This window comes from Triturus cristatus, chromosome 2_1 (genome assembly GCF_964204655.1).
Source record: "Triturus cristatus chromosome 2_1, aTriCri1.1, whole genome shotgun sequence".
NCBI lineage: Eukaryota > Metazoa > Chordata > Amphibia > Caudata > Salamandridae > Triturus > Triturus cristatus.
In genome coordinates, this window is record NC_140581.1 from 448,895,466 (window position 1) to 448,910,853 (window position 15,388).

Below are 15,388 nucleotides of genomic sequence, written 5' to 3' on the forward strand. Positions count from 1 at the left end.
CGTTGGCCATCAAGTGGGCGTGTCAAACAACAAGGAGCTCCAGGGGGAAAGGAAAAAGATTGGGCCGCCCCACACTCAAATCATAATACAACACAGGAGACCCAATCTATTATACGGTCTTTTAGTATTACTTTGTGAGCAGGAATGAGAGAACACTTTCTTCTTCACCAATCTCCATTAATTAGACATGGGAGTATAGTCCCAACTCACAATGACCGTATACTTAAAACCAGAACCAAACCCAAAGGTCACTGGGTTCCCAAACAAGATTTTCAAAATACCCCATGAACTCACAGGTGTATAGATCTACATCCCTGTGTTACCAAGTGAAAAAATGAAAAATGAAAAAAGTGCAGAGAACAAGGTAGCACCTCACGTGCGCAACACCAAAGCGAGCTTGCTGGTTAAATATCACCAGTTATGCCCACGTTTATCATCATAGGTTACTACCTGGTAAAAGAAAAATGTAAAATATAAACAAACAGGTGTCCAGAAAAATAGTGAACTTGGTGAAAATATGTGAAACCATCACACACTTCAACCTCGCTTATTTAAAATTGAGATAGACCCACCGCAACCATTCTTTATTCACAGCTAATGGGTATATTCAAATTAAAAACATACTGCATGATAGCAGACCAATTAAAGCTGGGCCGACATGTTTCATTGCCTATCTCTAGTGGCAATTTCTTCAGGGCTCGAGGACTTCGTCCACCTTATCTGGACCCTTAAGGCAAACAACTAGTGACTGTGTAAACACAAGGGAAGGTTCTTAACAACAACACATTGATATCCAGAACAGAAAAATCTGCATAGTATTAAATCACTGTTTCTTTCATTAAGAATCCACTCAAATATCCAATTACCCGGAGAAAGCCAAGGCCACTCGTACCAGCTAACACCCGCGTCACACAGGCACCACCTAGACTGAATAGTCCTGTATCATTCCAAGACACTTATGTGGTCAAGGTTCTGTATGATAGAAAACATGGTTGATCACATCTTTATGTGTATCGCCATAACACAATTTGGGAGTATACTTAATTCCATCATGTTCTCCCACCCATGTACCTTCCTAAATGGTGTGATGTGTCCCACTGCCTATCACCTCCTTAGGACGTTTTAAAAAACAACTCAAAACTTTATATTTAGGGCGCACATCGTCTCCAACCCATCCCGTGTGTCAGAGCATGATATATCCCTCAAAAATGACTGCGTCTTGCACCCCAGTTCTTAATCCAATGGTGAGGTTCACAGCGCAACTCATACCAGTGAAATATCAGAACAAAGGGCCCGCAACCCCTTAGCAACGAGCCTCCATAGTTCAAACAAAATCCTAGCAGTCTTTTCTGAACAAAAAATTGCCACGATCTTACCGCTCAATAGTTCAATGGTGAGCTTGGTCTCATTCCGCGCTGAAGCCTCCGCCCGGTACACGCTATTTAAAAGCAGCCGGCAGCAAGTTTCAATTGCCGACGTAACACGCCCCGAATCACGTGACACACCCAACTCAATGGGCGCCATCTTGGAATGGGTCGAAACCACTTAGCACTCTTGCTGCTCACATTGAATATTGTCGGTTCCTGTACACTACAAGAAAGACCACAATTCGATATTCAAAACCAAGCCCATAGGATATAAATCACGTAGTCTCTTTTGACTATGACACCACCACACTTGCTAAACACACAAGGGAAAACAATCAGCATATCTAGTTTCTCAAGAGCCCGTATTGAATCACTCAGAGACTGAGTCTATTCCTTTCAATACAATCATTGAGCCCACCTTGTTCTGTTTTCTCTGAAAAATTCCACCGGGCTTCCCTTTTAGCTAGTAGTCTGTCCATATTAGAAACATCACCCTTGACTTTCTCCAAAACTGTCCATGTCAGTGATCTATCATCATGTCTTTCATTAATGAAATGTTGAACTAACTTAGTAGTTAACTTTCCCGATCTAATAGTGCCAAGATGTTCCTGAATATGTATCTTAACTTTCCTAGTTGTTAGTCCAATGTAGTGTAATCCACACCCACAGGTCAGGCGGTAGATCACATTAACTGTATTACAGTTGGTGAATTGTGTAAGATGCCAAATCTTGCCATCCGTCAATGTTACTTGGTTGGTTTTAACAGTTAATGCACACACTGAGCACGACCCGCATGGGTAATGCCCCGCAGGTAAAGTAGAAATTCTTGTGTCTATTTTGGGACATGAATGTACTAGTTTGTCCTTCAGACTGGATGCTCTCTTAAAAGCAAATCTGGGGGGAGGCATCTTAAAATCTGCTGTGGAAAGTAAGGACCAATGTTTACGCATCACTTGACGCATTTTACTAGCCAATGGATCGTAAGTCATGACTACTGGAAGACAGTCACTCCTAGATCTAACATTCTTTTCTAACAACGCACTACCAGGGGTGTTCAAAGCTCTTTTTCTGGAATTCTTCACCAATGTCCTCGGGTATTGTCTCTGGACAAGTTTATCACAGAGCTCTTCAGACTGCTGTAAGAAATCCCCTGTGGAAGAACAGTTCCTCTGGTAACGGAGGAACTGTCCCACAGGTAGATTATCCCTGAGGGCCCGGAGATGGAACGAGTTAAAATGCAACAAAGAGTTCCTATCGGTTACTTTTTGATGTACCGTTGTGATAAGCTTGTCCTGTACGACAGTGATATCAAGATCCAGATAGGTAGCATTCTGTTTACTGTAAGTCCAGGTGAATCTAAGGCTATCATCCAAAGTGTTCAGCCGGTTGAGAAAGGCCACAAGATTTTCATTTGTTCCTGACCAAATACACAGGACATAGTCAATATACCGCTTCCAGAGGCGTAAATTCCTCTGGAAGGGATTGACAGGGTGGAAAATATGATGCTCCTCAAACTGGCCCACATAGATGCAGGCCAAACTGGGTGCAAAGGTTGCACCCATCGAAGTACCTGAAACCTGTAAAAACAGGTCATATTTATAGGTAAAATAGTTTCTGGTAAGTGCAATTTCAATGCACTGTAACACAAAGGACTGTGGTGTGTCGTAAAACCATTCTTGTTCCCCAAGTGCCCGAGCTGCTGCCACCAGCGTGGCATCTTGGGGAATACATGTATATAGTGACTCGATGTCAATAGTCACTAAAAATTCCTGTTGTGTATCAAAACACATAGTCTCCAGTACATTTAGAATATCCCTTGTGTCCTGCACAAAAGAGGTCTGTTTAATCACTGATTCCCACAGGAAAAAGTCCGCAAATTGTGAAAGGGGCTCAAGTACTGCCTGAACCTCCGAAACAATGGGACGGCCCGGTGGAGGTCGTATGGCCTTATGCATTTTTGGTAAAATATAGAAAGCCGGAGTCCTAGGTTTACAATTTACCAAGAACTCGGCTTCTTTGACGGTGATCCATTTCTTCTCCTTAGCTGTCGATACCATGGTTTTGATAATGTCCAATAATTCGTTGACTGGATCACGGGCCAGAGGTTTATAGTTCTACAGATTGCCAAGGAGTCTATATACCTCTTGTTCATAATCAGCAGTGTTCATCACAACAATCGCTCCCCCCTTGTCAGCTGATTTAATAGTGACAAGGGGGTTGTCCTGAAGGCTCTTAACAACAAGCCAGTCATCTCTACTCATGTTATTAAACGCATGACGATAGGCAGTGTTTTCCAAGGCGTTGATTTCATCAAGTACTTTATTCTCAAACACAATCACCTCAGGGCCCACACACGAAGTAGGAGGACAAAACTGTGAGGGACAACGTAAATCAGAAGAGAATACAGATGGCGGATCCTGTATTTTTTTAGCAAAAATGTTTTTAATTTTTATTCTTCTCATTGTTTCATGAAACTCGATACGGCATTTGAAGGTGTCATGTGTGGGTGTGGGCACGAAACCCAACCCTTTATTCAATACATACGTTTCACTCTCAGACAAAGTATGGTCCGATAGGTTAACAATAATGTTATTCACGACTGGTTCCTTCCCCTGCTGCGGGTTATTCGTGGTGAAAATCCTTGCCATGTCTGATCCTGATTGGATCTTATCTGACCTCTGCCTCTTTGACCTCCCGCCTCTGTGTCCTCGCTGATTCTGTCCTAAAAAAGAACACAATAGTGCCCCCAGATCTTCATTCGATGGTTCAGGTTGATTAAATCTAACCCTGTTGGTTTTATCTGCTTGTACTACTGCCTCTTCGTCTTCACTGGAAGTGTTGTCAAACGTCCAGTTGTAAGGTGTATGTCTGGTTATTTGTCTCCCCCCCTAGTTGGGCAACCCCTTGATCTTGGTTCAGTTCTCTGTTGGTAATGGCTGTCTTCGACATATGGAAATGCCCATTCATGGGTAAAACGTTCTAGATTGCGTTTTAATCCTTTTATTTTCTGATTAATCATGTAGTTTTTATAGTCAGAAAGATCATCCTGGATCCTGGCTAACTGTTCCTTTGTGTCAGCAAGTGTGGTGTCTCTTTTAATACTCTCCTCTAAGTCAATAATCTCCTTGAGGAGATCTTCACTTAGCCTCTTTGCAGTATTAATGATTAAGATCAGCCAGTCCGGGGTACACTTATTGTCAATGTAACGCCAATTGACCCGGAACTGACTGTCTTCAAGAAAAATACGAGGTTCAATCCGTTCCAGCAAACTTGACGGAGATGCCCCTGCTCTCAAGGACTCTGTCATTAAAGCCCCATGAAGGGCTATTCTAACTTGTTTTTTCTTGAGAGTACTTAACTTTTCCCATTCTTCCATAGCTGCAGTGGAATGTACAAAAGATGCCTCGGGAAGAAGGGAGGGACCTGATAAAATTGCCGCTATTTGATCGGCTGTAAAAGCTAGACAATGTCTGTCCATCCTAAATATTGCGAGATAAACTCTACAACTCGTGTAGGCGTGTTGGATCCTCAAAGCTAAATTTCCCCACTGAGCAACAAATTAATTCTGTACTGGCTATTCAATGCAAACTGCAAGTACTTAACTTTAAAACCACTCTCATGGCTGGACCGCCATTCAAACTATGTCAAACAACAAGGAGCTCCAGGGGGAAAGGAAAAAGATTGGGCCTCCCCCCACTCAAATCATAATACAACACACGATACCCAGTCTATTATACAGTCTTTCTTTAGTATTACTTTGTGAGCAGGAATGAGAGAACATTTTCTTCTTCACCAATCTCCCTTAATTAGACATGGGAGTATAGTACCAACTCACAATGGGTCCATGGTCCACAGCAGGGACAGAAGCCACAAGATGAATGCAGGAGGATGTAAGCAGCCAGCAAGAAGCAGGAGGCATGACCAGTAAGAAGCAAGAAAACAAGAGTGATGAGTAAGCCAACTAATGGTAAGGATTGGTAAGAAATAGGCGGGCTTTAAGCCGTTTTAAAGCAATTTTTTCCTTTTTTTGTTTACAACAATAGCATGCATGCTGAAGGCGAAACCTAAAAAGTACCGGACATTCTTTTTATGTTTTGCTATTCTGGAACAGCCAAGAGTTGGTAGATGAAAAAGAATGTCTACAAGTAAGGGGCTATGTCAGCTATACCAATAAACACACCGTTTGAACAAGGGAGTCCTAGGGAAAGTTTTAAAGACCACTAAAGGATTAAATCCCCAAGCAACTATTAACAAAACACAGAAATCCTAGGGTCTATGAACTACCTCTAAGTATTATTTAAACCTATGTGGTAGTACACCTGACTGGTGAAAAGGTAATGGATTCAGTATGTATAAGGACAGATCCCTTTAAGGACGAGATCCCTCACTCACCAATGGTGACATGCTTCATCATAGGGACTCTCCTCCCAAGGGAAAAACCTAGTTCCCTTGGGGGGCTACAACCCCCTCACTGAGAGGGAGGAGCTCAGGGATGTTTTATCTCTAGTATTTAGGACTGACTAAGTCCACATATGGGGCCTCATGTAGGTAAATAAATTTTACCGTTTCTTAAATACCGAGCCGTACCGAATCGGTAAATTAGAATCGGTAAGTTATATGTAGGTAAAAATTCGGTAACAGTTACCGATTCGGTAACATTCGGTAATCACGAATCGGAATTCACCGAATCGGTAAATACCGAGGTGGTATTTACCGAATCGGAAAATACCGAGGTGGTATTTACCGAATCGGAAAATACCGAGGTGGTATTTACCGAATCGGAAAATACCGAATCGGTATGTACGGAATCGGTAAATAAAATCACATGACTTGACGAAACAGCTAATCCTGTGCAACCACAGCCCACCCAACCAGGAAGTGGCCACACCCAGGCAGGTGTACATAATTAGCCGACCCTGGAGAGGCTTGGAGTGCAGAGGAGAGGCAGGGAGCCGGTGCCTGTGCGAGCGGGAAAACGAACATCATGTCCAGCCAGAGAACACAGAGAGACGGAGGGGAAAGGAGGAGGAAGCTGAAATTTAGCCCCAAGGAACTCCAGGTGCTGGTGGAGGAGGTGGTGAAGCAGCACCAGAAGCTGTTTGGAAGGCAATCCCTGCAAGTGCCTGAGGCTGAAAAGCGCAACATATGGCTGGCCATCCAGGCCCATGTGAATGCTGTGGGAGTGACCCACAGGGACATAGAGGTCCTAAAGAAGCGCTGGTATGACCTGAGGATTGTAACCAAGAGGAAGATGGGCGACATCCAGAAGGAGGCCAGCCAGACTGGAGGTGGAACCAACAGGGCACCTGCCCTCACCGAACTGGAGGAGCTGGTGGGGGCCACAATCGAGCAAGAGAGCGTCGTGGGTCTTGGGGACGCCGACAGCTCTGCCAGAGCCGCCACACAACAAGGTAAGACGAAAGCACAGCAATGTAGCACCCCCTATCCCTATCCCACATCCCCCATTGTGAAACGAGAATCACACTGCAGTCCACACGTGTCAGTGCAGACAGGCAATGCATTCCGGGAGATGTAGTCAGGGAAACACCAACCATGACGTAAATGTTACAGGGCAACAAGGCATGTCACGCACTCGAGGCACAAGGAGACAGAGGACATTTTGGAATGTGAAATTATTTATTGTGACGCTTTCAATGCAGCCCTTCGGGGACACTGAGCCAATGTTGTATTTCTGTCCACAGATGTGACATCATGCAGGACAGGGCATGCTGCAGGAGAGACGGCACACCGGCCACAAATATCACCTCTAGCCAGCACAAGTTCAGACCAGGGAGCAGGCCCACTGGCAGCCGCACCACCAACACAGGCAGCCTCGCCGCAGCCAGAGCCAGCATCACCTCACCCAGAGCCAGCATCACCTCACCCAGAGCCAGCATCACCTCACCCAGAGCCAGCATCGCCACTCATGTTTGAATCACCGGCCACATCTCCGCTTGCAGGTGTGGGAATGAGGAGGCGTCCAGCAGCCAGGCTACGAGCCTTAGACACCTCGTCAGACGACAGCATGGGCCCTGAAGAACTCACCAGGCCCCAGGAAGGGAGCCATGCCACTGTGCCCCACACCTCACAGGCAGCACAGACGGGAGCAAGAGGGCGCCGCAGGTCGCGTGTCCAGAGTCCACCAGCACCCATTGACGGCCATGGTGTCTTCTTGGGTCTCGAGGGCCAAATGTTGAAACAACAGCGCCTGCAAACAAAGGCAGTCATGACAGTCCAGAGGCACATGCGGGTGATGAAAACTACATTAGTCAACATGGACAATAACATCAGCGGCATTGCTGCGGGCATTCGGGACATGTCCCAGTCAATCCAGCAGTTGTGCAGCAAATTAGATGCTGACATCGAGGCACGGCGCCGGGAACGGCAGAGAAGGGACACTACCAACAGGGCACTCAACCGTCTGGCAACTGCGACTTCTCTACTGTGCCGGCGCTCTGTGACGATGCAGGAGGGCCTAACACACTGCTGCAGCGACCTGTCTCGGGGGATGGTGCAGGTGACAAGTGCACTAGGGGTGCTATTTACTAGTCAGGCGTCAACAACTGCTGCAGGGGATGCTGCGGAGAGCATCGACACCAGCAGCAGGAGCAGCATCACACCCCCCGTCCCAGAAGGACGCAGGAGCAGCAGGCGGCTTGGGGTTGGCTCTAGTGAGGATGCACAGGCCGTGCCATCCACCACTGCAGCGCGTATGCGCAAACATTGATGTGGCCCTGCTTAGCCACTTCCCAATGGGTGACGTAACCCTGGACATACTCCTTGTATAGATGGTATATTGCCAGATTGGCTTGTTCATGTGTTCATGGCGTGGTGCCACATTAAAACTACGTCATGACTAATCACAACTGGCTGTGTCCCCTTACTTACTCAGAAATAGTTGCATGTGATCTCTGTCCGTCTCTCTCTCCCATCGATTGCAGTTGGCACTCTTGCTGCGTTGCCCTGTGGCTGGCCTGACTCATCCTCGTTGTCCTCAAAATATGTTAGTTCCACATCTGTACCTTTTTTCGTGGCAAGGTTGTGCAGCATTGCACAAGTGGCAATAATCTTGCAGCAGGTGATGGGTGTGTACTGGCGTGCGCCTCCGCTCTTGTGGAGGCAGCGGAACCTGCTCTTCAGTAGTCCAAACGTGCGCTCCACCACATTGCGTGTTGTTTTGTGTGTCACGTTGTATCGTCTCTCACTCTGGGTTGCTGGGTGTAGGTAGGGAGTGAGGATGAATGACCGGCATGCATATGCACTGTCGCCTAGATGAGTTAAAGGGAAACATCAGTCACATGCCTCTTTACACTATGATTTGCAGGTTGCAAGGGGCGTCACTGTTACTCACCTAGCAGGTATCCCTCTCCAAATTCTCCGGCACTCAGTCGTGTGTAGATCCCACTATTCTGGAAGATGTACGAGTCGTGGGTGCTCCCAGGAAACTTTGCAACAATATCTGTGATGATGTTCCCTGCATCACAGATCACCTGCACATTGATGGAGTGGGTGGACTTCCTGTTCCTGTAGATGTGCTCTGTGTCAGCTGGTGGACAGATTGGGATGTGTGTACCATCAATACAGCCGATGACATGGGGGAACTGTGCCATGTGATAAAAGTCTGTTTTTGTTTTCTGCAGTGCAGCCTGTGTGTTGGGGAAGCTGATGTAGTGGTGCATTCTCTGCATCATGGCATCCAGGAACTTCCTGAAGAAACGTGACAGGCAACTCTGGGATACACCACCCACCGCAGCTATCACCACCTGATAACTGCCGGATGCCAGCAGATGTAGGCTGCAGAGCACCTGCACATGTGGGGGTATGGCGTGCGCCCTTCTTATTGGCTGGTCCAGGAGTGGGTGAAGGTCCCTGATTAAGTCCATGATGGTTTCGGGGTGTAGCCTGTACCTCTCATGTATCTCTGCATCAGTCAGGTGGAATAGTGTGATGCGCTGTCTGTAGATGCGTTCCTCCCGTCGCCAAACCCTCAGTCCTGCTGCCTGTAGACGTAGGCGCCTTGCAATGACATACATAGCGGCCATGTTGTCCACGCTGTTGCATTTTGGGATTGCTTATATGCACTGTTGATGGTTACCACCTGCTTTCAATCCGTGTTAATTACCGACTCTTATTTACCGATTTTCTTGGATTTCTTAATTACCGAGTGCTCCTACATGTCATTTTAATTTTTACCACTTCATATTTACCACTTCATATTTACCGATTCGTTAAGTATGTATTCGGTAAATCTGATTCGGTATTTTAGAATTCGGTAAATATGATTCGGTATTTACCGCCTCATATTTACCGAAAAGTCGTTTTTGGACTCCTACATCTCACTTGTCTGAATACCGGTCGGTAACGGCATATTTACCGAAAATCGGCCGTTACCGACCGGTATTTGGCTACCTACATGAGGCCCTTGATGAGCAAGAAAGTGTGAGCAAGGGTGCAGCGCAAAAAATAAAATTAGTGAGTATGTGAAAAACGGTGATGAGCTAAAACTGGCTAGGAGGCACCAAAGCCAACTTTAATCAAAAGGTGCCTACTGTCAGGATTTAAAAAGCAGTACACCTGCAGTATGGATTTAGAACTGCTATGGTGTGGGTTTTAGGTGGTCAACATGTTTCAGCCCACGAAGACCAAAGGTGGATCGGGCTTTCGTCAGGACCTATTCAAAAAAACGCTACTGCACGTGAATAAAGTGAATAAACTATACCAAAAAGGATATCGGGCCAATGCAATATCATCAGCCTATATCTGGACCTGCATGCACCTAAAATGAAAAGAAGATGCCACATGTCAGGAGAGAATAATATATATCATGACAGTATGAAAAGTTTACTGAAAAGCAAGATCTGCATATACATAAACAAAAGACAGAGATACCTTACCTGCAAAGGCTGGGTACAGGATCTCACCTCTCGCCTGGCAACCGCTCAGGAAGGCAGCACCGCTCTACAAAAAAAACGGGGTTTCATAATATTGTGGGGTGCGATAAGAGTCATCAAAATCTCAGAGGATGATCGTATGGTGGTCAGACGCTTAACATATCGATCATACAAAGATTACCATTAGTATGGGAAGCTATTAATCATAAATAAAGAAGCGGGGTGAACCCTTATACATACTGAATCCATTACCTTTTCACCAGTCAGGTGTACTACCACATAGGTTTAAATAATACTTAGAGGTAGTCCATAGACCCTAGGATTTCTGTGTTTTGCTATGTCAGCTATAGTCATGAATAGAAATTCTGTGAGGGCCACAGTAGGCTGTAAAGGGTTAGAAAACAGCATGCAATCTAATCTGAGGTGCTGTTCGAGGGGGATGAGTAAAAGGAATATTCTTTACAGGATAGGATTCTTTACTCGCCGTACATCAACTAAGCTCCAGTGTAATGACCATTTTGATAGGGCAGTGGTGTTTTGGATGGTTGAAGAGTGAGCAAGTGGAGTTTGACCAATCTATGTCAAATAGTCAGTTAAAGTCACCCCTTATCATCCAAGGTATGTGTGCCGATCTAGCTAAGATAGTGGTTAGTTTTGTGGGAAAGAGTGGCTGATCGGAGTTGGGGGCATAAATATTACCCAGTAAAATAGTGGTGCCATCTTACAGTTCCTCTACTTGGTTATATCTCCTTTCCTTGTCCACATGAGTTAAAACATGTTGGAAGGGGACATCTGGCATAGGCGGGAAAGCATTGACCCGTCCCTCTCTTTCATAATTGTGCCCTCTCTGCTGCCATTAAATGGAAATCCTAGATAAATGCCATGTGAACTTCTCTACTTCTAATAAAGGCTTATATACTGTATCTTTTGTTCATTGTGCCCATTCCTTGGATATTCAGGCAATGAAAGTCATATTATTTGTTGTGACCATCTCATTTTGAATATGAGTGACGGTGTTGAGAAGTCCAAGGGAACTGACATGTAGGCATCAGTATGTTAGTATTCAGACATTTTATAGGGACCCTTTAGTGTGCTTACAGTTTTACATTGTCATTGCATCTGACAGTATAAACTACCCAACTCCCCTCCCAAAGCCCAAACTGAAGTGATAACTTGATAGCCGTAATGCCTGCCATGGCTACGATCAACAACCAGGAATAAGTAGGGGGAAGGGATACACAGACACGCAGTGCTCTCCAAATCCTGCTATATGTTCATGAGGGCTCCGGCTAGATGAAGAAACCAGTCAGTGTGGAGGGACACCCAGCCAGTATACAGTACTATTGAAGTAAATATTGGATGCATCTGTAAGAAATAGATACAACTGATATAACAAATTAATTTAAGTTATATCAGGGTTGCCTTACACTACTGAAATCCTGCATAGACTACAATCTTTACATTTCAATATTGGTATACAATTTATATTGGGGTCAATACCAGGGTTCTACTAACCCATCATCATATGCATGTAACATAACACAGTTTTACAGCTTTATTGGTAATGAAAAAAACCAGGGGCAACCCTATATTAAAACATCTACAGTTTGGAGGATAACCTGTGGTAGGTGGTCTGACCCCATGCTTTTTGAAGAGTTTGCTGTGTCATTGTCTGATGAGCGTGAGTAAGACGGCTAGAGGTCTGTTGTGAGATAGGGCTCATAGATGCTTTGCAGCAATAAGTGCAGCTTTCTTGTCCTCTTGTGACCGTGCAGAAAAGTAGGCAGAACTAGACCCATCTTGCCAATTCTGAGGCACAGGCGCCCCAATCCAGGTGATCGCACAGGGCCCCATGTATTTGGTTCATTCTTTGAAACTGAGTATTGCTCAGTCCAGTTCCAATCATCCTTAGGCTCAGCAAAAAAAATAGAGCATTGGTTTTCAGTAATATTGACCTTTGTCGGAAATAATAGGGTATAGTTTAAGCCTCGGTCTCTAAGCTTACATTTCACACCCATAAACGATGCACAGCGATGCTGCACCACTACAGTGTAGTCATACAATATTAATGCCATACCTCCTTCCACAGTATAGTGCTTTGCCTTCCTAGTGTTTTCAATATTTAGCCATGGTTGTGGAAGTAGAGATTCTGTGCCACAACTGTTTGCAGCTGCGCACCTGTAGCAGGGTACTCAGCGAAAACACGATGCACCCTTTCCACTGTAAAAATAGGAAGACAAAGCAGCAGGAGCTATGTGGTAAGTAGCTAAGTTTCAATAATCCTGATTATTTCCTTTTGCTCCTTCAGGTATTTCTACTATTCAGATGTTTCTGCTGCAGCATCATTCCTCCCATCTTCAGCTCTATCCCGCAGAAAGCACACCTGATCACGTGCTGTATAAGGTCTGTAGTCTGTGGTTGTTGCACTAGCACCGTGTTTTCATTATTTTTGACCCCCTGTGAAAGTTTCTTCTGATCTTCACATAATAGGCCCAGATCAACGGTGATAGAACCCATTTTTAGCTCCATGGCATAGCTTGAGTCTGCGATGGCCTGTAGTATTGTGTCTAATTTGTCAGAGGATGGTATTGTAGTTACATATACCCCTTTTGACACAGCAGTGCAGGGAAAAAGTGTCTCTGGTCCTCCATATCCCGCCAACACCTGTGGTGGAAGTTTTGCGGTAGGACTTCTTTCTTCCCATTGGTGCAGATTGTTGATGCAGCAAACTAACACACATTGCCTCATAGTCATAGTTACCGATGCAAGTGATTGTAGGTTAGGAGTGGATCTGTTCCAATTGAGAAATGGAAGGAAGGTCATGGTGGCTTGTGTGTCTATAGAACTCAAGGAAGTGGAATCTAAGTATCCTTTAATATAGAGAAGGAGGCTTTGGCTGGGTGGTGAGAAGTCACTTATTTCAGGCATTACGTTTGAGCAACGGGATTCATAAGGAGCACAGATTATAAGTCGCCAGTTGATCTCTTTACATTAAAACGAGCAAACAGAGCAGCTCCAACATGGCTAGTTTTACTGCAGGAATATACTGTTAGGTTCAGCTATGTTCCTGGATCAGAAAATATTGTGTCAGATTTTTTATTACACCTTCCTTTGAAAAAGGGTGTGTCAAGTAACGCTGAGGATGAGAATGTCATGGCAGAGGTGTATGATGCAGAGCAGATGGGTATTTCTCTTGAAGAGTAGATTATGATTGCGGAAGAGAATTTAGGGTCACATGTATGAAACAATTTTGCATCCGCAAACGGCAGAAATCCCAAATTCGGCCGTTTGCGAATGCAAAATAACCTTACATGATGTAAAAAAGGCTTTGTAGTCGCAATTTTAGATAATCACAATTTTTTGCAATTACCTAAAATTGCAAATGCAAATCGGGAATCGCAATTTGCGATTCTGTAAGCACATGTGCCAAGCCTTTTCTATATGCAAACTGTGCATTTTTGAAATGCCATTACCATCGACTTGAATTCAATGGTAACCATGTGCATAATTTGAAATATGCACAGAAATGCATTTTTCAAAGTGCCATGTAGGGCACACATGCTCCTAGGGCATGTGTGCGCTTTACATGTCCACATTTATTTTTTGGGGTGCTTCAGGGAGGCCTTAGGGCCCCGGGCACCCTAGGCTCTGCATTTGCTAATTTGCAACCCATAGTAATGAATGGAGTAATATCACCTAATAGTGATTCACTATTTACCAAATCGCTATTAGGTAATATTAAGGAATCATAAAATCTTTGTTATACATAGCATTTTGTGATTACCAAATAGCAAATCTGTAAAAATCGCTGTTTGGTAATCACAAAATGTTTATTTAATACATGTAGCCCATAGTGCTGTGGCATGTGGGAAGTTACATACAATCACAGTGAACTAAAAATAATTTGCTGGGAGAAGAAGCCAAAGATGTTCTATATGTCACCACAGAGGTGATGTGGCAAGGAGACATTTTGAGGCGGATGGGATTGTAGGCAGTGCCAACAAGCTTGAGAAAGAAAGTGTTGGTTATGGCTCATGACTGCCACGAAAAGGCGTATGTTATGTTATGTTAGTGGCAATTATATCATGCACTGCTACTCAAGAGTGTCCCGGCGCGGAAGCCAACTGAAGAGCAGTGAAACTGAAAGAGGCGCAGCTTAACTAAAAAGCAGGGTCTTTAATTGCTTCTTAAACAGCCTGAGGTCTTGGATGTTCCGTAATTCAAAAGGTAGGGCATTCCAGGGTTCTGCGGCCTTAAAGGATAAAGAGCTGTCCCCCATTCGAGTAAGGCGAAAGCGGGGAACCACTACTAAACGCTGCGCAGCTGAGCGCACTTGTCTCCTGGGCTCATAGAAGCTAAAGCGTCTCCTAAGATAGGGTGGCCCTGATCCATGCAGCGCTCCATGAGCGAGAATAAGGGCTTTAAACTGGACACGATGGGCGACAGGGAGCCAATGCAGGTCCCGAAGGTGTTGTTTTATGCTAGATCTTCCAGGCATGCCAAGCAAAACTCTAGCTGCAGCATTTTGTATTGTATGTAGTTTTTTTAACTGATATCCGGGCAAGCCAATGTACAATTCATTGGCATAGTCAATGCTTGACAAGATGAGGGCTCGTGTCACCATCTCCCTGGCTGGTCTGGGAAGCAGAGGAAGGAACTTTCTGAGCGAATTCAGTATGCCGAAGCACACACCAGCAAGTCTCTTTATCTGTGGGGAGAACCGAAGGTCCTCGCTGAACCAGACTCCCAAATTCTTAGCTGGATTGCCGATAGACTTTGGTAAGGGGTACTCTGTAGGCCAGAGCACCTCCCTAAAATATGGGGGAAAAGAGCCATACAGAAGTATCTCCGACTTGTCCTCGTTGCACTTAAGCTGCGAAAGTGCAAGCCATTTAAAAACGTCAGAGAGACAGTTTTTAGCTTGGTCTGGGGACAAGTCGTTTTTCTTCTAGGTGAAAAGTAGCTGAGTGTCATCAGCATAAGCTATGATCTTAGTTCCCAATTCCTCTGCTAAGTTGATCAGGGGCGTAAGGTAAAAATTAAAGAGGAGAGGATCAAAGTAGAGCCCTGTGGAATGCCCATGGTCACCCTTCTGGGGGATGAGGAGAACGGCGGTAGCCATACCTGCTG

At 45.0% G+C, this 15,388-nt stretch overlaps 1 protein-coding gene across 2 annotated transcripts in view; it reads right to left on the reverse strand.

Annotated features, from left to right (window-relative positions):
• The window catches only part of SCAMP1 (secretory carrier membrane protein 1), a 573,188-nt gene that overhangs the window by 479,386 nt on the left and 78,414 nt on the right, over positions 1-15,388 (reverse strand). Inside the window, exon 2 of one of the 2 annotated variants that reach the window (XM_085632265.1) lies at positions 10,262-10,325. The exons of the other annotated variant lie outside the window; for it this stretch is intronic. The gene's annotated coding sequence lies outside the window, so the exon portion shown is untranslated. The remainder of the gene's footprint in view (positions 1-10,261; positions 10,326-15,388) is intronic. 2 annotated transcript variants of the gene reach the window in all.